This window comes from Acomys minous, assembly GCF_964271855.1.
Source record: "Acomys minous genome assembly, chromosome: 1".
In the NCBI taxonomy this organism is placed as follows: domain Eukaryota; kingdom Metazoa; phylum Chordata; class Mammalia; order Rodentia; family Muridae; genus Acomys; species Acomys minous.
In genome coordinates, this window is record NC_140483.1 from 17,346,316 (window position 1) to 17,371,233 (window position 24,918).

Below are 24,918 nucleotides of genomic sequence, written 5' to 3' on the forward strand. Positions count from 1 at the left end.
TCTATAACCACAGAATTTAAATGACTAAAAGAAAATCAGAAGTCTCTAATTTATATGAACATAAAGATAATCATGATCTTTTAATCACAAAGAAAAAGTTCATCTTTTCTGTGTTACACAATATACACGTTGAAAAGTGATTTTGAACAGCAAATTCAACTTTACAACAATGATGTAAACAAAGGTGATAAATAGTCATGGACAAATAGTCATGGAAGCAGAGATGCCTATGAACATGAAAACTAGTAGGTCTGTGGCAGATATTTTAGTTCTTATTAAAATAGCTTGAAATTGTATATTCTCCTGGTTTATTAATGAGTTTCTGGGTTGTTGTTGTTGTTGTTGTTTTGTGTGTGTGTGTGTGTGTGAGGACACATTTCACAGAATGGCTCTTCTGTTAAATGGGGCTCATTGTAACACTGAGAAAGAAAATGTTTCTAGGAGTTTTCCTCAACCTGTAGTCCAATACATTGGCTTTTCCCTGCTTTGTTGTTAACAAAGGAGAGAGCTCTAATAACTTTAGAAAGATGAATAGTGCGGTAGACTATATGATTATTTTACATTTAATTTGAGTTCATGAAAATTAGAACAGTTTGCATATGGCAAAATTTAAACACTGATTGTTTTTTTGGACGGGGTGGTGCAGGGTTCATTATTTTAAGAAACCAGCTTTTTGAGTTTGATCCTTGAGGCAAACCCGTAGCCCTGTGTGAAGGGAACTAACATTATTACGTTCCTTTTACAGGTTAGTGTCTGTATCTGCCACCCTTTTACTCAGGGTGAGCTTGTGAAGATCCGCATTCTTGCTGACAGTATACCAAAGACAGAAGGAGCACGGAGAGACAAATGGTCTCCTACAGAGGCCACAGTAGAGGCACACCAGATCAAGTGTCACTGTTAGACTTGGAGGCTTTTGACTTATGATGAAATAGTTTTATAATAATTTTACTCCTTGGCTCTACTTTTGTTTAGTGAGCCCATAAAAACTTCTTTACATGCTTTGTAAATCAGTCTGCTGATTTTTTTTGGAGGGGCTGGGGGGCCTAATTAGAAGGAGATGGTCAACAGCTTCAACTTTGATTGCTGAATACATTTAGCTATGTGGTTGGTTGGTTGGTTGCCTTTTTAAGCATAGGACAAGAAAAGTTTTCTGGGAACTACAGTGTTTGAGAATTAGCATAGCAAGAATTCATAAAATTCTTACCATTGACACTTTTGAATATATTTATTTAGTATTACGGTTTAGAACTCTTCATTTAACAGAGTTATAAACTATTTACTATTTGTTAGTGCTGTGCAGAGCTGTTCAGTGGTTCCTTACCCCACTGATGAATATAAGGAAGCACCTGTCCATTATTTCACTGAGTGGGCCGGTTAGAAAGCAGAGAAACCTCTAAGGTGAATTACTGTTGGCATACACTGAGTGCAGTTGGATGGAAGGAAGAGGGCAACAGCTGTTAACACTGCTGGAATGACAAGTGTAGAGGTCGTTTCTTACATTGAATTTTCTTTCACTAATTTTAAAATTAGAATACAAACAACTGGGTTCATAGTGGCTTGCTTCTTTACTGTGCACAAGCTTTTTAACTTGGTCCTGGGGTGTGTGTGTACCCGTGGAGAGTAGAGGACAGTGGTGTCTTCCTCTGTGGATCTACCTTACTCCCTTTGTCTCTCACTATAGCTCACAGATTTTGGCTCCTCACAGTCTGCTGTTACCCCAGCACTGAAGTTCTAGGTACGCACTTTCATGCTTAACTTTTTACACGGATGCCAGAGATTGCAGAACATTGTGCTCGTAGCCACCGAGCATCTCTCTAGCCTCTTTCTTTTGATGACTTTTGAGGTAACCTTTTTTAGGTATGATGATAACATCTGTTTGTGTTGTCAGCTTTCACTTACTTGATATATTGGTGTGTGTTCTTCCTACCTTCACTCCGTGCATGTCTTTGCTGGTGAAGTATGGTTATTGTAGACAGTAAACTGAAATAGTTTTAAAATATTTTATTTTTAATTAATTGATTATTATAATTTTTGTGTTTGTGCATGAGCACATGTGTTTGCATGTGCACGCGTGCGTGCACGCGCACACACACACACACACACACACACACGTGCATGCATGTATGTGTCGCCACATACCTGTGGCAGTCAGAGGACATGATATGAGAGTTGGTTCTCTTCCTCTACCATATGAGTCTTGGATATCAAACTCAGGTCATCAGGCTCAGTGGCAAGACCCTTCACCCACTCAGCCATTTTGTTGGCTTGGATTTAGTTTTAATCCATCCAGTGAGTTAATCTGTTTCTTTTGATTGCAGAAATAGGTAGCATTTATCTTCCAGCGATGTTTGTCAATTCCTTTAATTTTTTTTCCTTATTAGTTTGTGAGTACTTTTGGTGTATTCTTTCTCACCTATTCATATAAGGAGTTTGCTGATTTTGCCAGTTGGACATTATCCATTCCTAGTTCTCATTTGCTATTCTGTTTCTTTCATCACATTATTCTTTCCTGATATCTCTGTTTGCGAATGACTCCCTTCTCTGTCTGTAGGATTCCTGTATGTGTTGTGTGAGCTGCTGGCTTAGTGGCTTAGACTTGCTTTAGTTTGAACTTCTCTCAGCTGATCTTTACTTCTCCACCAGCTTTAAAGGAGCACTTTGGTAGATACAGTAGTCTTTGTCAAAAGCTTACTTTCAAGATTTGAAATTCAAAAAGCTGTTCTTTCCTGGCTTTTAGTCTATCTGCTGAAAAGTTGATGTTCTTCTGATGAGTTTGCCTTCGAAATTGAGGCCACATTTTTCTTTTGCAGCTTTTCATATTGTTTCCTTGCTCTGAACTCTTAGCATTTTAACTAGAGTGTATATTGAGAGGCTTTTTAGTTCTAGTCATGCCTCCTGAGGGTTATACATTCTTGTGTTGGATGGATATTTCTTTTTCCAGACTAGGCGAAATTTCTGTTTACAATCTCACCAGAGATTTTTTTTTTAATGCCTTCATTTTTTATTTTGATTCTTTGCAATTCTGTAGATTCTGAGGTGAAGGTTGCTCTTTCAATTTTTGCAATTACACATTAGAATATTTTGTCAAGCATTTGGTCTGCTTCATTGTTTTTGGATTAGCTTATTTTGAGGGATTGTGATTTTTTAAAAATACATTTTATTAATTTATTCATATTACATCTCAATTGTTATCTCATCCCTTGCATCCTCCCATTCCTCCCTCCCTCCCATTTTCCCCTTACTCCCCTCCCCTATGACCATGACTGAGCGGGACCTCCATCCCTTGTATATGCTCATAGGGTATCAAGTCTCTTCTTGGTAGCCTGCTATCCTTCCTCTGAGTTCCGCCAGGCCTCCTCATCCAGGGGACGTGGTCAGATATGGGGCACCAGAGTTCGTGTGAAAGTCAGTCCTCACTCTCTACTCAACTGTGAAGAATGTCCTGTCCATTGGCTAGATCTGGGTAGTGGTTTGAAGTTTACTGCACTGACGTGGCATGCTGGTGCCATAGTCAAATTCATAGGGACATAAAATAGTTTATTGATTTCTAGGGCCTAAGGGGAGGAAGAAATGGGCGTGACTAATAAGAGAGTCAGTGTTTTCTTCTGAGATGATGAAAAGCTTGAAAATTAATGGTGATAATTGTACAATTTCAGGAGTATATTAAAAATGAATAATTGTATCTTTAAAATAGAGATATTTTCAAGAATATAAATTGGTTCTCAACTTAAACAGTTATTTTGAACTTAACTCCAAAGAAACCATAATTAAAATTTAGCACTTGTTTATATGAGATTTTTTCTTTTTTTTCTCTGTTTATTTATTTTATAAGTCAAGTTTTCAACTTTTTACTATGTAGAGATTCTTGTGTTTGATTCCTTTTGACAAGGTCAGGTTAATTATAGAAACTTGTAGGTATTATCTGTTGTATGTGTTTGCTGTTAGTTTGAGAAACACACTGATTAAGAAAATGTTCAAACAAGTACTTAAGAAAAGGATAGTAGAACTAGCACCCATGCGGTCACTGCCAGTTTAAACTTATTTTTTTTTTTTTTTGAGTTCGTGGCCATTCATATATTATCTTTACAGCTTATTACTTACTTATTTTGTGTATTTTTAAAAAAAGATTTATTTATTTATGTTATGTATATGAGTGCTCTGTCTTCATGCGCACCAGAAGAGGGCATCAGATACCATTATGTATGGTTGTGAGCGGCCATGTGGTTGCTGGGGATTGGACTGCGGCCTTATGGAGAGCAGTCAGTTCTCTTTTAACAGCTGAACCATCTCTCTAGCCCTTCTTCTGCTTGTTTTCCAGATAATCCCAGACACATATTTCATATGGAAATTTTATTTCTCTTTAAATGACAAGAATTAAAAAAAAACTATGCTACATTGGTCATCTTTTAAACATTGAACTTTTAAATGAAAACTTTTTTTTTAAAAAAGCTGTTGGTAAAAGTAAAGTTATTCATTAGTGAACTCCTAATTTGCTTACTGAAATATATATTAAGTATGCTTACAGAACAGATTATTATATAACATCAATTATAATATAAGCTAAGCCAAAGCTAGAAGAAAATAGAAATTAATTAAAATACTTTTTTAAATTAATAGTCACTTACTAGGACTATATAATTTTGTGTTCCATACTAAAATATATACCTTATTTGACTTCTTGATATTTTACTTACCAGATGCATCTCTTCATTGAAATGCTATTTTACTGACTTTATCAGCTACCCACACTATACAAAAAGATAGCCCTTTTAAACTCAATTCTTGAGCTTCTTTGGCTGTCTGTAAGTTCTTGGCTTTTCTGCTGTTTTGGATGTACATTTTGTCTATGAATCAGTGAGTCCCAAATGTTTCTTAAAGTGTAGTGTTAGCTTCACATTACTATAACAAAAATACCTGAAGCACTTAGGACTTGCCTCTGTTACCAATATAGGACGAAGGTTATATCTGAGATTGAGCAACCACATTTGTTTTGGCATCTGACCAGGATGTCATATATGATGAAAACAGTCTGATGGAGAAAATCGTTTACCTGGAAAACTAGGAAACGATGGGAATGTGACTAGAATTCCACAATCTCTTGTGCTGATCACTTCCCCCACTGACCTAAGGACTTCTCATCAGGCTCCTAAAGCTTGGTAGCATTTACCAGTAGTGCTACCTGGGGACCAGTCCTGTAAAACAAGGTCTTTTAGTGACATTCAGCAATCGAACTGTAGTTCTCAATGAAGAACAGGACTTCTCTAAGTGTTCTAGTTTAATATTTAAAACCTTTTCATGGATTTTCACTGTTACCATAAATTTAAATCCTCCAAGCAGGGACTTGTCTGTGGTTAGTCCTGTTCTCTGCCATCTTTCCTGTGGCACACCACTAGGCTTCTTCAGGACACTGTGCTAGAAGTGCCTGGGTCTTCTGCTTTCTATGCAGGGCTATTCTTTTATACTGTTAATTCCTCCATAATATGAGTCTATTTGACCAGTTCTAGGATTTTATTTTTCTTCCCAACGAAGTTTATGATCTTAGGTTGACTATAAATTTCTGCTCTATTAGTCTGTAAACCCATGTGTTTTCTGCAGTCAAGACCAGGAAGTTACTGTTCACTTAAAAAAATACTAATGTAGTTTATTCCTAAAGTTTGAAGTCACAGAGTAACATTGAAGTGTACATAAAAATTGCACATATATGCTTCAGTCACACCAGTACCAATGTTTATTGCTTATTCATGCATGGACCTGCAGTCAACTGTGAACCTGACCCTCACTACTTCTTCTTGTCAGTGCACACTTTTCTGTAGCTTTCTCATATTTTGGGCTTTATTCTAAGAAGTGTGTATCATACTTGGTCTGTGTGGTTTATTTATGTGCCCAGCAGGTATCTACCTTCCATATATCTCCAGTCTGCATAATGGTAGGTCTTCTTTACCTGTTTCCTAGAATTGCGCTGTCACTTTCAATGGCAGCGAGGTTTTAGCACACTTGGGAGATGGTGACTTACAACCCCTGTCACATCCCACATCATCATCGTAGTTATCTCTTGTTGAACTGTGACATGTTACTGATAGAGACACACATGCTTTCACCTCAGGTCTCTACTGGATCAATGTTACTGATAGAGACACACATGCTTTCACCTCAGGTCTCTACTGGATCAGTTGCTATAGTGTTCTCAAATTATAAGACTCGTTTCCTGAGGTGGATAATGACAGATTCACCACTGTAATGATGGAGAGTTTGAAAAACTGTTACAAAAGGCTTTGTTACATCAGATTTTAAGAGATTTCTAAACGTGATCCTGCATTCCAAAGTCTAATTTCTTAGTTATTTTCATTTCAACAGGTGAACAACTATACTTTATTTGGTTTGGAAATCATTATTAATGTATTTTAGATTTAATATTTTCGTAAAACTGCTTTATTTTGACCTGTGGATAATATGGGTATGTGTATGCATGTCTATGAGTGGCAGGTGTGTTTCTTTCAAAGATATTCCACAGAAATTTACAAAAAAATCTGTAGTATAGGGGAAATAATGAGAAGATGGAGAAGTGCTCTCTTGCACTACCAACTGCATCCTACAGTGCATAGAATTGTATCACTGAGTCCCCTGTGTGTTGTACTGCTCTTCTTTATTCAGCTCTGTCTATACTGTTCCCTTCTTAATATAAACCAGATATTCACTGTGACACAGCAAGAGCTTAATAAATACTTAACTAAATTTGAATGGGTACCTGTTTTCTTCATCAGTTGAAAGCAATATACATATGTATATAGTACAGATCATCTTACAGCATTTATAAACTATACATTTTGATTCTGCTATATTGATAACTACTATACCGATATTTCAGAAGTATAATGTTTGCTAATGAAAAATATAATCAGATTCAGTCTTTGTCAGACATAGTAAATTTAGGGATTTCAAAGAGAAGCAAGGCATCATTTTTGGCTAAAATATATTTATTTTAATTTTTTTCTTTTTGTTTTTTTGAGTCAGAGTTTCTCTGTGTACCCTGGCTGCCCTGGAACTCACTTTGTAGATCAGGCTGGCCTTGAACTCACAAATATCCACCTGCTTCTTCCTGAGTGCTGGGATTAAAGGCATGTAGCACCACTGCCTTGCAAGATTTTTTTTTTAGATTAGGTATAAAAGTGTTTCTCGTGTGTGTGTGTGTGTGTGTGTGTGTGTGTGTGTGTGTGTGTGTGTGTGTAAAAGCAGTGTCAAATCCGGAACTTGAGTTGGGAATGGTTGTGAGATACCATGTAGGTGCTGGGAACAAAACTCAGATCCTCTACAAGAGTAGTGAATGCTTTGAATTGCCAAGTATCCTCTCTAGACCCCCACTACTTCATTTTTTAATTTAAAAGATGGAATTAGGAAACATAAAGAGAGCTGGACCTTTAATCCCAGCACTCAGAAGGCAGAAGCAGGAGGAGATGAGTTTGAGGCCAGCCTGGTCTACAGAGTTAGTTCCAGGACAGCCAAAACTATACACAGAGAAACCCAGTTTTGACACCGCCCCCAAATAAAAGGAAATATAAAGAGGCAGATGCCTTTGGCTTTTTGAAGAGGCCATTGAAAACTTCCTAAATAATACCTGATATTTTTAAAGTTCTTTTAAAAATTTTAACCTGAAAAAAATTACTGTGTGTATGCATATTGTAGTGTCCATGGGAAGGTTATAGACAACTGGTGGGTAGGTTCTCTCCTTCTCCCATGAGGCTCCTGGGGTGGGGGTGGACCTCGTGTAGTCAGGCTCCGGTCAGGTGTCCTGAACACTGCGCCATCTTGCAATCCCTCTAAGGGTCTTTCCCATTCAAATACAACGCAAGTCACTGGCACCTTTCCTGGCTAGCTGCAAAGAGGAAGAATGAGAGTTATCAGAGGGAATTATTGACTGTTTATGTTTTGACTTTGACTTGGGATCAAGCAGGATGGGAGTGGTTTTTAGTTTGATTGCTAATGGGTATCTATGAAAACAATTTTTCTCAGTAACTTTAGTTTCTTCATATCACTGGTAGTTTTTAAAGTCTTGAACATACCTCATATAGATAGTATACATTTTTGAAATATTCATTTTATAGCCATGAATTCCTCATTACTATAAGTTATCTAAACTAATGTGTTTTTAGTTTTGGGAGAACATGAAATTTCTAGTTATTTTCTTCACTACAGCTGTAAACTGATGGTTTTCAAACCTTAGTTTTATTTTATAAAACCACCAAGCAAATATACGCCAAGAATAAATGTAAGTGCAAATGAGTTTACATTATTCAAAATTCTAGAATTAGACATCTGTCTAATGAATGCTGTTCTAAATGTTGCTAAATGATTAATAGTAATTAAAAGGTTAAATACAAGCTGAAGAAAGCTTTGAATTTTGAAATGTTTGCAACAGCTAGTAATCTGACTGATGCAGACGTTTTTGTCAAAGTTGAAAAAGTTAGAGCTAATTAATTTCTTGGGAGACATATGATGAAATTGTAGGTGTGATAACATATTTGAGTAACATATGGTGGTTATGGGGCACCTTTCTAATGACTGAACAGCCAGTTAAATATAGACTTTTCACTTTCTTTTCTTTCATTTCAATTCTTTGTGTCTATGTATTTTTAAACTACTTTTGTTTTCTAGAGGTCAATACTCAGGATTTAACAATTTGTATTTAAAATGTGAATATGAACATACTATCCTCTTCTGCCCCAGCATATGTATGTATTTTAGTTAATGGTATTAAGTAAATCAAATGAATGGAGAATTGTACTAACAGTTCATACTGCTTTATTCTGATCACTCTTGATTGAGGACTAAAAATGTTACTATAGATACACAGTATAGATGTAGTTGTCTTTCTTAAGAGTTAACTATAAAAAATAAAAAAGAGTTAACTGTGTGCCTTTTGAGTATAATAATTTCATTCTTATACCCTTGTAAACATTATAACATAGGTTCTTGAATATTGCTTGGTAAATCAGATTTAGAGATCATGTTATTATTATTTGTTTATCGAAATTCTATTCTGTTTATATTTTGATAGAATTTTGAAATAAGACTTGACATTAGAGTCAATATCACAATGATATACAGCTTATATTTTTACTTTTTAAAGGTTATATTTTTACTAAAATATTATATTTGTAAAGTAGCATATAAGTGTGAATTTTCTATTATTCAGTGATACCAATAGTGAAATAAGAGTTAAGAGTTCAAGAAGTTTGGATGTGCTCCAGAGATGACTATCAGAGAATGTTCCTGCTGTCTTCTCAGTATTCTGCTGATAAGGTTGATAAAATAAAAAGGGAAGCAAAGGTTATAAATTCTCAAGTCTTCTGAAATTGAATCAAAGAAAAGTAGCATCTGTGTCTAAAATAAAAATACATGGAAATAAAGTATAATCTTAAACTTTAAAGGAAGGTGATGGGTAAATTCTAAATTATTTAGTACATAAGAAACAATTCTAGGTTTTGCTCTCAAACATGTTGATGAAATATTACTGTATTTTAAAATATATAAATATTTGGTATGGTTAAGAAATTCTAATCAAGTCTAGAAGTGCTCCAAATTTGTCACCACAATTGTTTTTATCTAAATTGAATATCCTACCAGGAATTTTGATATGAACATCCTTATTCTAAATCTCTCAAGATTTCCCATCAGTTGACATGCTTTTGGCCAATGAGGGGCTGGTGAACAGTTTATCCTGAGCATAGTGTAAACTGAAGTCTTCAGATAAGCAACATAGTGAACTTTCATATGAGTTGTGGTAAAGCATTAGCACCTACCACTTAATGACACAATTGGTAAAATTTAGATTATCACTTAATATCTGTGAATCCTCAGTTTTAAATATAACAATTCTCTGATGTAATGGATTACCAGTTCAAAAACATAACTTTGGAGACTTATTCTGGAGCTGTAAACCTTAAACAATTTTAAATTGATGATAATGATTAGAATTATCAGAAAAAAATCTTGAAATTAGCAAAAGCTTTAGTAGAGCTTTTTAGAACTTGGCTAGTTTTCATTATCAAACTGTAAATTGGATCATATTTATCTTAGATTAATAAAGTAAACAATTCTGTGTGGATACAAGGAGCCATTAAATGAAGAGTGAAAAGATGACTTTCATTCATTAAGCGAGTCTACTAGGGATTTTGTTTGTTTTTATAAGCTGTTAAAGTATTTTCTACTCTGGTAAGTCTGGCTTTATGTCATAAGTTAGTAAATGACAAAAGACAGACATATAAACCAATGTTAAAAATACCAATATAAAATACTTGGCCCTGTTTCCAAAAGCTAAGTCTCATTCTGGAAGTGTTTCTGGAACAGTGACTAAAAATTTTGTAATATTAAAAGATTGCTATCTTAAATACAGTGTCAACACTCTTTATCTTGCCTTGGATGTTTCTTATTGCCAAATGGGGCAAGGTCAGTGCTCTCAAGTTTACTGAAATTTCTTAGTAAGCCTTGAAGGAACTTCTGAAAACAGGGATTTGAAAAATAAAAGGAAGGTTTTGAGGGAAAGTGTGTTTGATAGTTTTACTAATAGTGTGAAGAAGTTCATTTCACATGGAACGTTATACACTCTGTCACACAGGAAGTTTGTTGGATGCTTTTATAGCCATTTATAGAGGGATGATCATTGTGTATCAGGTATAAAAGATAATTCTGACATCACTCTTCATTCCTTGAATACCTTGCTTGTATAAAATGGCATGTATGTTAACTGGGTTAGAACATTACAAATGAGTGCCAAGGAGGCAATTAAAATTAAGTAAACTCCCTGTCTATTATTTTATTTTAATATTTGTGGTTGACATGAACAGTTTTATGAACAGATGATCTACAATCTAGTCTGAGAATAAATGATTATTTCTCCCTCTAGGAATGAAAAATTGATTTTAATCAACATACTGTACAGGTCTATCCATTTCACATGATTTAAGTACTTGCCAAAGTGTCATAAAATTCAGATTTGTTATGAAGATACTACATATATTTTTCAGAAATATAAGATTGGCTAAATGATTTTATCCATTTATAATTGCCAAGTATTTTGAAAAAAAAATGTTTGATTTTAAGAAAATTTCCCAGAGTCATAATTTGTTTTTTTTCTCCTTTTTGGTTTTTGGTTTTTGAGACAGGGTTTCATTGTGTATCCCTGGCTGGCTTGGAACTTGCTATGTAGACCAGGTTAGCTTTGGATTTGTAAAGATATACACATATCTGCCTCCTGAGTGCTGGGAGTAAAGACATGCACCACCATGCCAAGCTCTAGTCCTAATTTATTTTATTTTGAAGGTGAATGCAATTAACTTTATTGATGGTATTCAAGAGAGTTGGGCTCCCTCGGCCTTTCCTGTTATTCTGGGACTCTAGGATAGAAACTGTGAGGGAGATGCTCAGTGTTGGGGCCTGAATTTGGACAGGGACTTTTCAGCAGCAGAGGGCCTCTCTTGCTCTCATGTCCTTGCTAAGGTAGTGGGTGGTTTTTGGAGGCCATGTAGGCCATGAGGTCCACCACCCTGTTGCTATAGCCATATTCATTGTCGTCCCAGGAAGTGAGCTTTACAAAGTTATCATTGAGAGCAATGCCAGCCACAGCATCAAAGGTGGAAGAGTGGGAGTCACTGTTAAAGTTGCAGGAGACAACTTGTTCTTCAGTGTAACCCATAATGCCTTTAGTGGGCCATTGGATGCCTGCTTTACCACCTTCTTGCTGTCATCATACTTGGTAGCTTTCTCCAGTCAACATGTCAGATCCATGATAGACTCATTGGGAGTAGGAACATGGAAGGCCATGCCAGTGAGCTTCCTGTTCAGCTCTGGGATGACCTTGCCCACAGCCTTGGCAGCACCAGTGGATGCAAGGATGATGTTTTGGGCAGCCCCAGGGCCATTACACCACAGCTTTCCAGAGGGCCCATCCATAGTCTTCTGGGTAGCAGTGATGGCATGGATGGTGGTCATGAGTCCTTCTAAAACGCCAAAGCTGTCAGGGATGACCTTGGTTGGGGGGCTAAGCTTCTGGGTAGCAGTGATGGCATGGATGGTGGTCATGAGTCCTTCTAAAACGCCAGAGCTGTCAGGAATGACCTTGGTTGGGGGGCTAAGCTTCTGGGTAGCAGTGATGGCATGGACGGTGGTCATGTGTCCTTCTAAAACGCCAGAGCTGTCAGGGATGACCTTGACTGGGGGCTAAGCTTCTGGGTAGCAGTGATGGCATGGACGGTCGTCATGTGTCCTTCTAAAACGCCAGAGCTGTCAGGGATGACCTTGGCTGGGGGCTAAGCTTCTGGGTAGCAGTGATGGCATGGACGGTCGTCATGTGTCCTTCTAAAACGCCAGAGCTGTCAGGGATGACCTTGGCTGGGGCTAAGCTTCTGGGTAGCAGTGATGGCATGGACGGTGGTCATGTGTCCTTCTAAAACGCCAGAGCTGTCAGGGATGACCTTGGCTGGGGCTAAGCAGTTGGTGGTACAGGGAGCATTGCTGACAGTTTTGGTTGAGTTGCTGTACTTCCTGTGGTTCACACCCACCACAAACATGGGACCATTGGCAGAGAGGGCAGAGATGGTAACACTTGTGGCTCCACCTTCAAGTAAGTCCTAGTAGCCTTCTCCATGGTGATGATGACACCAGTAGACTCCACAATATACTTGGCACCAGCATACTTGGATCCCATTTGACGTTAGTGGGATCTCGCTCCTGGAAGATGGTGATGGGCTTTCCACTCATGACAAGTGTCCTGTTCTCAGCCTTGACTGGCGTTGAACTTGCCATGGGTAGAGTCATACTGGAACATGTAGATCATGAAGTAGAGATCAATGAAGGGGTCATTGATGGCAACAATCTTCACTTTGCCAGATGAGAAGCAAGCCCTGGTAACCAGGTGCCCAGTAGGGCCAAATCGTTTACTCCGACCTTCACCATAATGTCAAGGGTCAAGGCTGGCACTGCATGATAAGATGCATGTGGTTTTCTCTGGAACAGGGAGGAGCAGAAAGCCTAGTCCTAATTTCTGAAGGAAAGGCTTTGAGATTTATATTAAAGGTATTAGTGGAGTCAACAAGAGAAGACTCCAGGATAAAAAAAATTAAAATTCATTTGACTTTTGCTTTAACAAAAGAATACTTACTACTTCCTTAAAATACCCTCATAATGTATTTCTTTAAATATATATTGTTTTCCTAAGAAATTTTAATGTCTTAAAGCTTACTGATACCTCTTTATTTTTAATTGTGTATTATGCAGAGTTATGTGCTTTGCATGAAGTTATATTTAAATGGTTAAGTAGGCTCATAGACAATTTTTTTCCTTTTTTGTCTGTGTTTTCAAGGTTCACCCAAGCTGTAGTGTTTATGTCAGAAGTTCCCTTTTAGAATTGAATAATGGTGTATGTATGTATTGTTTATTATTACTACTGTTAGTCATTCAGTAATATCAGATTTGTATGAAGTTATTTATTTAGCATGTATATTTGAAGTTTATTACTATTTTTAAGTAGAGTGTACTATGTCAGGCTTTATGTAATTTCTTTGTATTTGAGTTTCCATTGTAACTCCTAAGATGCGTGTTAGCTGTTAAGGAAGTCCTGTATTTGGGAATCTTCTTTAAGATCTTTGCTTTTTTTAAAATCTTGAAATAGTATATATGTGTGTTTTGTTTTGTTTTTGTGTTTGTGTTTTGTTTTTTCCCTTTTCCCCATTTCTTTCTCTTTTCATTTCATCCTGGCTCAATATGTGATTAGTGATATGCATAGATACCTTTTATCAATGCAAGAAATTCTTAGCCACTAACTCTTCTAATAATTCTTCTTATATGTGTTCTTTCTGATCTTGTATAATGGCAATTAAAAAATTGGAAATGTCTTTTGCGTATATACTTTAAATCTTATGACCTAATATTGTCCATCTTTTTCTTAAGAAAGTGTCTTTTGGTGATTCTGTAGAAAACAGTTTTTCTTTTCGTTGTTGTCTGATGTGATACTAGATTTTTTTTTATCAATTCTTTTAATCCCTTTTTGAGTTATCAAATGCCCTTTTCTGTTTCATATATCTCATTTATTTAATTTATTTGTATGTTTTGGGAAACACAATGTATATGAGAAATTCAGAGGACAATTTTTGGTTAGTAAGAGGATCTGTTCTCTCCTGCCACCTTGTGGGTCTAAGGATCAAGCTCAGGTCTTCAACCCTGCACCAGAGCGCCTCTACCAGCTGAGCTGATATTGTTGGTCCTCAAGTAGTTTACAGTTTTCTGTTGCACTGATGAAAAGTTTGGCCTTCATCTTTTTTAGTACACACACACACACACACACACACACACACACACACACACACACACACACACACATATTCTTAACTTAAACACTCTGTTAGGTTACTTTGACCCTCTGAAATCCCTAAAGATGCCTTTTTAAAACAAATAGTTTGTTATTTTTGCTTTATCTTGCTTCTGGCATGTTGGCTCCTAAGTTACCATTTTTTTTCTTTTTTCTTTAAAACAATTTTTTATATATAAATTTGTATTATTACACACGTATACAATAAACTACATATAGCAAGAAGAACCATGACACAATCAGGAATTATGTAAATGTTACATTCTTAGTGGTTTGGCTATTTGTATTTGACAGCCTTCCTATCTTGGGCATCTAAAATTCTGAATGTAAATCAATCTCTATCACATCTTGTCATTATCAACTTAAAACATCTATCTAGACCTAAGAACATCTTATCTTAACCCCTAAACAACTAAACTTCATTATAAAACTAAGCTACCTGGTCTTCAACTCCTTAAGAGACTTGAGAAGGCATAAACTTGATTTACCTGAGTATGCTGCAAGTGCAGGTTAGTAGCTTTCCAAATGAGAAGATGACAGAGACAGTTGGCTACCTGACTAGTCACCCAAAACTCTCTATACTAAGGTACCAATTTTAAATGCTGCTGATTCTTGTTATTCATGGTAGCAATGTTATAAAAACTCCCCATGTATACTGAATCATTGCTTGTGGAAGGAATTTCAGGGACAGGTTCCTTCAAATTTCTGCTTGCGATTTTGTCAGCTGATCATATATAACATTGTTTCATGGTTGTTTCTGTCTAAAGACTCCTTATTTTTATTTATTTACTTTACATCCTGGTTGTAGCCCCATCCATCCTCACCTCCCAGTCCCACTCTCCTTTCTCTCCCCCTCTGCCCCTGCTTTCCATCCACCCCAGCTCATCAAGTCATATCTGGACGGAGCATGCTCTTTTCCCCTGTGGCCTGGCAAGGCATTCCCACCAGAGGGAAGTAATCTGGCAAGAAAGTTCATGTCAGAGAGCGCTCCCCCAACCCAGGGGACCCAATGAAGCCTGAGCTGTCCATCAGCTAATCTTTTAGGGGGCCTAGGTCCAGCCCATGCAGGTCATTGGTTGAGCTTCTGTAATAACTCCTGATTTAGTAAGTATTATTTTCACAACATTGAATTTAGGTCCACCAGTAAGTCATGAAGCTTTTTTAAACAGCAGGTGTTTCATAACAGCTATCTTGCACAGAGAAACACTATTAGTACTTAAACTCATATGTGGAAAGTCATTGAGAGAAAGCAAAAATTGTGAAGAGTGTGGCATTAACTATGCTTCATAAAGATGTTGTTTATAGTGAGTGAGTGAAAGCAACAAAACAGGGTGATACCTTGTTCACCCACATCTGGGAACACAAAACATTAGATATTTAGATAATTTGCTCATCTATATATAACATAACTATCAGAATAGCTAAAGAATTACTAAATTTTGAATTGTAAGAATTTTTAATGAGTAGGTGACTTTGTAAATCCAGAATCCTGGAAAGATTGGATCTGTGCTAGACATCATAATAGAAAATGATGGGAGTAAAGTTACCTACCCCTTACCTCCCCACATGGAAAGAGGCTTGATTTTATATCTGTCAGTGCCAGGCATTAAAATTCTGGAAACAGGAGCTGAGGGGGTTGGATAAGCAGACACGGGAACATCTCTGGATCTTGTCTAATTTATGACCCTTCCTTGAGTAAGATGGATAGTCTTCCTTAGAACCATTTCCAAGCTTGTCCTCCAGCCCTTCCTTTTGTACATGGACACATGGGGAGACACACACATGCGCTCACACACACATGCACACACACATGCATGCACTCATGCATGCTTGCTCCCTCTCTTCCTAGAAGTACTAAAATCCAAGCTCAAGGACTGATTTCTTGGCTAACTTAAATGGTGTGAATTTATGCTGCAAAATCTAATTTTAATGAGGACCAATAAAATAATTTGTTACTTTGTGTGGGAATTGGTTTATCAGAATCCTTTTATCTAGCATTTTAGGTTGTTGCTAATGGACAGTGCCTCTGAGCAGCCTACTGAAGTATTCAAAAGTAGAGCTACATTTCTTTTCATCTTACTCTAATACTTTTGCCTCTCTGTTGTTTGTTTTTCATTATTTGAGGTATTTTCTGTAGTTGTATAAGATTGATAACTTGTTATTTAGGTATATTCCTTAAGACTTACACTAAGATGTAGTCTTTTGATTCCTTTAGTAATTTGAGAAACAGGCTTGATTTAAAAAATATTTATTTTATTTTATGTGCATTGGTGTTTTACCTGCATTACATGTATGTCTCTATGAGAGTGTTGGGTCCCCTGAACTGGAGTTACAGACAGCTGTGAAATACCATGTGGGCGCTGGGAATTGAACCTGAGTCCTTTGAAAGAGTAGTCATCTCTCCAGTCCTCATTGATTCTTTTTGTTTTAAATACAAAAATAGGACCTGAATGTTGGAACAAGACATTGAGTGTGTTTTTGTCCTCACTCCCTTTTTCCCCCAGCCATAACCATTATATTATTCTGGGAAGGTATGATGGAATATATGCTTGCTTTTTAAAGAAAAAATTTTAAAATAATTATTTTATGTATGTTTGTACACATGAGTTCAAGTGCCTACAGAGGCCACAGACTTTGGATCCTGAATTGTGAGCTTCCTGATATAGGTACTGGGAACTGAACTTGGGTCCTCTGCAAGAGCAGAATGGCTCTTAATGACCACACTATCTCCTGTCCCATACATATACTTTCATAGTTTCTCTTCCGTTTTTTGTTTTGTTTGTTTTGTGTTGCTAGAGATAGAACTTAAGGGAAGAGTCTCTCAACCTGTTGGTCACAATCCCTTTGGCAAACCTCTGTCTACAAAAAATATTTACATTACTATTTACAACAGCAGCAAAATTACAGTTGTAAAATAGCAATGAAGATAATCTTACGGTTGAGGGTCACTGTAACACGAGGAAACTGTCCGAAAGGGTTGCAGCATTAGGACAGCTGAGGACCACTGCATTAGAACCTCATCATGATATATGCTCTATTACTGAGCTATACTCAGTAGTAGTTTGTTGGACTTTGTAATAAAAGACTGGATATTATAGAGAAATTAAATTTGATTTTTTTTTTGTAATCACATCTGTCTTTGCCACCTTTATTCTGTTCTATAGGCTATGTCCACAGTGATCCTATTAAGGCATAAATGGTATGTCTGCTCTGGCTAAGAGCCCCCTATAGTTTTGTCATCTCACAAAGAAAGCCTATTCTTTCTGGTATCTCCTGTCCCTTATTGTCTGTCTAGCTTGATTTCCTCATTACTTTCTCTGTTCTCTGCTTCTCTTGTGTTAGGAAAGTTTTTTACTTTATTAACTGTAATTATTAGTTATCTTAGTATTTCTTAAAGTTACCTCCTTACAGAGGCTTCCTTAATTACCCTGTAGCCAGAAATGTCAGTTTTCTCTTCAAGCTTTATAAGTCACACTTTTTCTCTGTGTTCTTTTTAGCATGCTCCTTATTTCTCTTCTGTCAATGTACAGTCTTCTGAAGCAGTGATTTTGTTTACTTACTTTAAGGACATGCAGATTATAGTACACTATGCAGTCTAGCACCTTCTTAATAGTTTGAGAGTTCAGTATTGATAGGTACCCTTGGACAACAGTCAGAAATAAGACAGTTCCTACAAAAGGATTTAAACAGTGTGTTTCTGTACTTCAACTGTTTACTGAAGGAACAAGAACAACATATAAGTACATAGACAGTAGATCCAGACAAATTGTAAAATAAGTTCTGAACTGTGTTGTTTTTGAAACAAGAAGACTCATTGTTATTTCTCCATCTTACTTTGCTAAAGGACTTCAGTGGCATCTTCATCTTAGTTTTAGAGGTTCTCTGTAGTGTTTGGACAGTCCTGTTCTGGTAGCACATTCAGCTACTTAAACCTCTGCCTGTCGAGTCAGAGCTTCTGGAGTAGACAACAGAGAATTACTGTGGATTCTTGAGGAGTCACATTGCATGTTGGAAAATATACGTGCTCTAGAAGAAACATTTATTTCTGTTTGATCTTGCTACTTTCAGCATTGCTGTACAAAAGAGCCACTACCAAACACACTACTTTTAATGGGATGTCTTCATCAAATCTTTCCTCTCAGAGCGCAGGGAAAGAGCGTAAGGGCCAGTGGAGATGGAGGACAGCAGGAGAAGAAGTCCTTCTAAGTCAGCTGAGCAGTGCTCATAGGAGCTCACAGAGACTGAAACAGCAAGTATAGGGTGTAACATGGAACCAAGTTCATAACACACGTATACATATGCGCGCGCGCGCGCACACACACACACACACGGCTTTCAGTTTAGTGTCTTTATGGGACTCCTGAGTAGATGTCTCATTCTAGTGCCTTCTCTTGGTGTTTCTTTCTTTCTGTTGGAGCAATGGGATGAGCTTTTTTGTTTTAGCTTATTATAACTCTGCCAAGACAGGGTAAGCAAGTCCTTAATAGTTCCTGTCTCACAAATATGTCTGTAAGACACACTGGGCCAGAAGGCTGAAGATGATGTTCTAATGTTCTAGAGAGTTTGGGGTGACTGCTCAGATAGCAAATTGTCTGTCATCCTCTCATATGGAAAGCTGCTAACCTGCACCCCCTGTACACTTAGGTAATTAATTTTATTCCTTCTCAAGTCTCTGATGGGGTTGAAGACCAGATAGTTTAGTTTTACTATTAAGCTTAGTTGTTTAGGGGTTAAGATGCTTTTAGGTCTAGAAAGATGTTTTAAGTTGATAATGATAAGATATGATAGATACTGATTTATATTCAGAATTTTAGATGCACCAGAAAGGAAAGATATTTTCTTCAAGGCTGCCAAATACAAATAGCCAAACACTAAGAATGTAACATTTATATAATTCCTATTGTGACATGGTTTCTTGTTGTAGGTAGTTTATTGTATATATGTATAATAATACAAATGTATTATTAAAAATAAAAAATAGTTAATAAATTTAAAAAACCTCTCAAATACACATAACACACAGTCACACTCTTTTTCAAGCTGAACCATGTGTTTATGTTTCTTAGAAACACAGGTTTTTTAGGATTATTGAGAGGTACAAGTGAATATCTTGTGTGTGTGTGAGATTTCTGATAATACCAGAGTATTTTGAGAACCAGTATGTTCAGGAAAATGGAAGGAAAGGAATTACACAGAAGGGAAGAGTTACTGTGTTTAGGCCTGCATTTGTAGAAGCTCCTTCCAGTTAAATACTTTGATTTGTATTTTTTTACTTCATTTTATATTAATGTTTTTTAAATTTATTCAATTTAGGTAAGATATTTTATTTTTGCTATTTATTGAAAAGTACACATCTTTTCACCCATTTCTTTAAAGCAGTTTCTGTTCTTCTTGCCTGCTGAGCTCAAAGTGTGGTAGCGGGAGAGAAGGAAGTCTTGAAACGCGTGAAAATGGGCAAATTAAGGCTGACCAAAATGGCATGAGAGAGAGGAACTTGAAACTGGTATAAGTAAAAAATAATTTTAAAAAGGAATTATAAAGGAAGGGTCTATTGGGGAAATAGGAAGAATGTTCCAAGTGTCATCATTTACTTCCCCTTGCTCGTTAGGCCTGCATGTAGGCTATGTTAGCCAACCCTGATCAGAGCTGTTCACTGAGTTTAGGGAAAGTTATGACATTACCTTCAAGTTTCACAACTATCAGAGAATATTTCTGTGGACCAAAGCTTTCAGCCTACCCGGAAGCTGCTAGGGAGCTAAAGGAACATAGACCATTTACAAACCTACAGAGTGATTTTGTTATTTAAAGAGGTACAGTTTTCTTGAGTTTGGAGAAGTAAAAGCTGAAAATGCAGAATCTAAGACTTGTGTTAATTGAAATAGTATTTAGAAAATTTGCCAAGTGATTAATTCTTAAAATTTAATTGTTCAGGGATTAATTTAACAGCTCTATCACTGTGTGAAATTGAGCTAATAAATGTGGATAGTATAAAATTTCCCAACATCTATAGTATTGATCACAAAATGTCTGAATTGGTGTCATCAAATACAAAGAATGTTCATTTCAGTGTCAAAGCTGTTTAGAGAGCAGTGTTAATGGTTATTATAAATGACCCATTGTGCTGTCCCGTTATCACTTTAATAGGTATTCATTTCAGATGCATAAATGCTTGATTTTTAGATGTATACAGGTTTTTATACTTTTTAGACCTGTTAATAACGTTGTCTCAGCCACAGTGACTACTGTTATTGTAGCTAAGGTAAAATGTATTTTCAGTCATGTTAAATCAATTAAGAAATACAGTCTAATAAGTTTTTTCAGAACAATGTATAGCACCAGTCAGCTCGGCTGTGATTGGCTAGCTAGATCTCTGTTTTTTTCCCTGGAGCTAGTAAAGGTTCGTTTGGGTGAATTGTAGGTTGGCTAATTAAAGTGAACGTATTATACTAGAGCTGAAGTCTGGAGGCTGCATAGCCTCTGGGAACCCCTAAAGCAGTGTTGTCACATTTGAGCTCTTTCCCTGTCCTTGACTCTCTCCCAGCACTCACTCTACTGTGTGAGGAGCAGATTGTTCAAAGTCAGAGAACTTTGAGGAATTAGCCAGATTTGGAAGACAGAGACACTAAGCTTACTTTGCATCTAAAATACTAGGTGTGTGTAGGAGAGTGGGAGGACTAACAATAAGTTTGCAGACTATAGATTTGGGCTAAATGTATAGGGAGATTAATTGTCACTTACAAAATGAGCTACTTTCATCACAGAGAAGATTTGCACCTCTATTGTTTACTAAAGTATTTATGGATGCTAAATAATGGCTACTGTATTTGATTCAGGCTTTGTAAGGAGAAGGCAGAGGAGTTTGAAAGAGGCTAGAAAGAGCAAAAGGATTCCTGTGCTCTTTCGAAGCCAGGGAAAAGAGACATCGTCACAATTGGAGAAGAATGTAAAGAGAACACCAGTGATACACCCATTGATCATTTCTAAGCAGTTAATGTCAATAACATTGTAATGATAAAAAGCAAATTGCCAGGGCCTCAAGAAAGTAGGAATATTAGTGAAACAGAAAAACCGTAGAATATTCTTTTGAGTTGTTTATTGGTAAAAGGAAAGAAAGTAGATTGTAGTAGTTCAGAGAACAATTTTTTGAGGTGGTAACAGGTTTAGATTGTAGAGGAGGCATCTAAATGCAGAGAAAATGTGCCTGTAGATAGATTCAAGAGAAACAGATCAAAGACATTAGTAAATAATGGAGAAAGAACCCAAAATGGGATACCTGAAAGGGACCTAGCCCTAGAAACAGTCAGTCTTGTGCTTGTGACATAGGGAAAAGAAATGTATTCTGAGTAGACTTCCAGACAGTGAGCCAAGACCTTAAACCTTGACATTTAGTTGATCATTGTTTTCTAATAGGTGAGGAGGTTGGAGTATGGGGGAGAATACTTTTGAATAGGTTAAAGATGGCATGACATGATACTTGGGGTAATAATCATATAGTTAAGTCAACTGAAATGATAAACAATTTCCCAGAATTACATGAATTACAGTCGACCAATTTGGCTTAGTTTTCATGACTTTGTATAGTTAACCATCAGAAGAAATAAAAAGAAATAGCTTATGAAATAGGGTAGAGAATGATAAAATGTATACATTGAAAGAAAAGGTAAATGAGAAAATATGGGTTGATTCTAGAGTCTGTACAGAATTAGATAAACGGAGAACTTAAGGATTGAAGAAAACAGGGAGAAAGTAGCACTAGTGATGAGGAATGCAGTAGAGGTTCAGAATACATGATGAAATAGGAATCTTATCTTGAAATATGTAAATAGAATATATGCTGAACAGTATTGTGCTGGGTACTATTTGTATCTGCAGTTCATTTCTTTTATTTTTATTTTACATTTATTATTTATTTATTTATTTTTTTCTGCAGTTCATTTCTGTCTGCAAGTAATGCAGTACTGACTGCCAACTTGCCACTAGATGTCACTCTGACTTGTATGGTAAGTGTAGCTTTGACTTAAGATGCAGGGTGTTGAAACTCAGACAGCAAGTACAGTATGTCCAGGTACACCTTGGTGGTCTGCAAGGGCCCGCTTGAGTCAGTTTCTCATGTTGTAGTTACACAGCTACTTTAGAGAGGACAGCTTCTTTAGGACAGAACAAACCAATACGGCTGGATATTTTGGATGACTAAATGCTGCTTTTTATGTTGCTCCTTTTTTTTTGTTTTACTGTGTTAATCACAATAAATAGTATTTTTTGGGAGGCCTGTGCACTTGAAAAAGTGTATTTTTTCTGAAATTATGCGTAAAATTTATAAAGATATTTTCTCTCAATATTGTTTTAGTTATTTGTCTGCTGAATTGGTTGGTTATGGTTTTACATTGGACTAACAGCTGTTTATTGGTACTAACAAAACTGTTTATTTTTAAGTAGTGAAGATTATGTATGTTGATACTAACCTGTGAATGTAAAGTTTACTTCTTGCAATTTTCTGGTAGAATAAAACAGTAATAACTAAAGGAGTCATATTTAGGAAGAATGTACTATTTTTTGCCTATCCACAACTTTTTTTTACCTGTTTCTTTCAAGGTCTCTGAATTCTCTGGAAAGCTTTGCAATATGATTATCTTAAAAACATAAAAGTATGCAAAACAAATCTTTATATATTCCCTTACTCCCATATAGACAGTGTCTAGGCGCATTGTGTACCTTTTAAAACATATTTGTGTTCCTTTCTATTCATTAAATTTATCTCTTTAATAGAGAGTAGTTGTGAAATTACACTATTAGAATTGCTGAGTTGCAGATCATATGGTAGGAAATATAATGTCCCAGAGTTTGCCTGTGATTTGCCTAATGATATATTCCATTGTTTCCTTAAAGTTCTCTTTTCATTGATGTCTTACTTGTGATCTATTATTATATTAAGTAATTTTTAGGCATGTTGGCAAAAACACTAATCCTTGTTGAAGTAAGCCATCTTACACTATCTCCTTTAAATTTTAGTACGTTTGGACTTCTTGGTGCCTCCTAAGTCTATAATACTCTTTCATCTGGAAAGGTACTTGATTGTCTAATTTACATAAAAATGTATGTTAATCAGGAAAACCTTTTGCACCAAATACAGAATCTGTTGCAGAGATTGTCATGACACAGGGAAAGAAAACCATACCTTATTTACAGTAGCTAAACTGGAATTAGGCTGAAGATACCCTTGATATTTGACATAAAATTGTTTAGAATATTTACTGATTAGGAACTTACTTGTAATTGTGTTTTAGGACAAAATTATAGATAGTAGTTTAGTTTGCATTTAATAAATACATACTGTGTTTTATGAAGAAATCCTCCTCTAATCTCTTCATTTTCCCTGAGTTGGTGGGGATTATTTTGCCTTTTGGACAGATTGTGAACTTGTTCAATATACTGAGCTTTGATAGGATAAAATGCTAAAGCAACAGAAATGAAGCTTAATGTGTACGTCAATTCTGCTTTTGAAAAATTGTGTTGAAGTGTCATTATTCTGATTTTTAAAAAGCATTTCATATAACAGTACTCACTATTAGTTATTATGTGAAAATGCTCCTTATTTAGAATACTTTTTAAAATGTTTGGTTTCTCTGTATAGCCATGGCTGCTCTAGAACTCCTTCTTCAGACCAGACTGGCCTTGGTGAAAGTGCTTTTTAAATTAAGGAATTACTTTGAAAATATTCTAATTTCCCTTTTTATCCTCACATTCACTTTATCATGTAACTTTTAAAATGACCTTTTTTGTTTTACATTTCGTTTTACAAGGAAAAAGTGTTTGTTTTATTTCTTTGGAATTTTACAGTTAAACTATTATATTTTTCTTTTTGCAATATATGTCCTTTGTGTTCCAGGAACCAAAAGATAGATAATATTGATTGTCTATGTCCTCTGTCTCTTATCTCCAAAGGTCTTATCCTCCATTAGGGACACATCTAGATTGTTGTTGTTGTTGTTTGCTTAAAATGGCTTCCTGGGCATGTATAAACACCATTTGACATCATTATTTAGGGCCTCTTATCCTCCCAATGGAGTCAGGGCCTAACACAAAAACTTTGCAGCTGCTGAACTCCCAGAGCCCCTTGTGATGATTGTTGTTAAATTCAGCATGGCAGCTCACAGTTGTTCCTTCCCTGTACTGGGCCACCCCACCTCATGTTCATGCTCTTCATGACAAAGAGTTCTCCAGAGGCAAAACACAGGGCCAGATTTCAGATGCATTCTTTGTCTTCTGTTGTTTTGATTCATTTCACTGTAACATTAAACATATTCACAACATTTACTGGACATAGTCAAAGAGAAGACCACCCCTTTCACTATTCTGATAAACTTCTCATTTTTTACAAAAGCAAATCAAACTATTAACTGTCAAAGAATTAAATATACAGAAATGGTATGGTACTTGATCTGTATGTAGGGTATGCTAGTTTAAAATAGACCCAAGCCAGGGCTTCAGTTCACACTTCTGCCTGTGACCTTGTTCTTCAAACCTGGACATTTCCCATCTCTTATATTATGGTCTCTGTG

The 24,918-nt window shown here is 36.3% G+C and overlaps 1 protein-coding gene and 2 pseudogenes across 3 annotated transcripts in view; 1 reads left to right on the forward strand and 2 right to left on the reverse strand.

Moving 5' to 3' along the window:
* AKT3 (AKT serine/threonine kinase 3) overlaps positions 1 to 24,918 on the forward strand; it is a 212,387-nt gene that overhangs the window by 34,216 nt on the left and 153,253 nt on the right. The gene's annotated exons all lie outside the window — the stretch shown is intronic.
* LOC311584403 (glyceraldehyde-3-phosphate dehydrogenase-like) lies at positions 11,232 to 12,267 on the reverse strand (annotated as a pseudogene). Its single transcript has one exon. The product of its transcript is annotated as a glyceraldehyde-3-phosphate dehydrogenase-like (transcript).
* LOC311584444 (glyceraldehyde-3-phosphate dehydrogenase-like) lies at positions 12,288 to 19,168 on the reverse strand (annotated as a pseudogene). Its single transcript has one exon. The product of its transcript is annotated as a glyceraldehyde-3-phosphate dehydrogenase-like (transcript).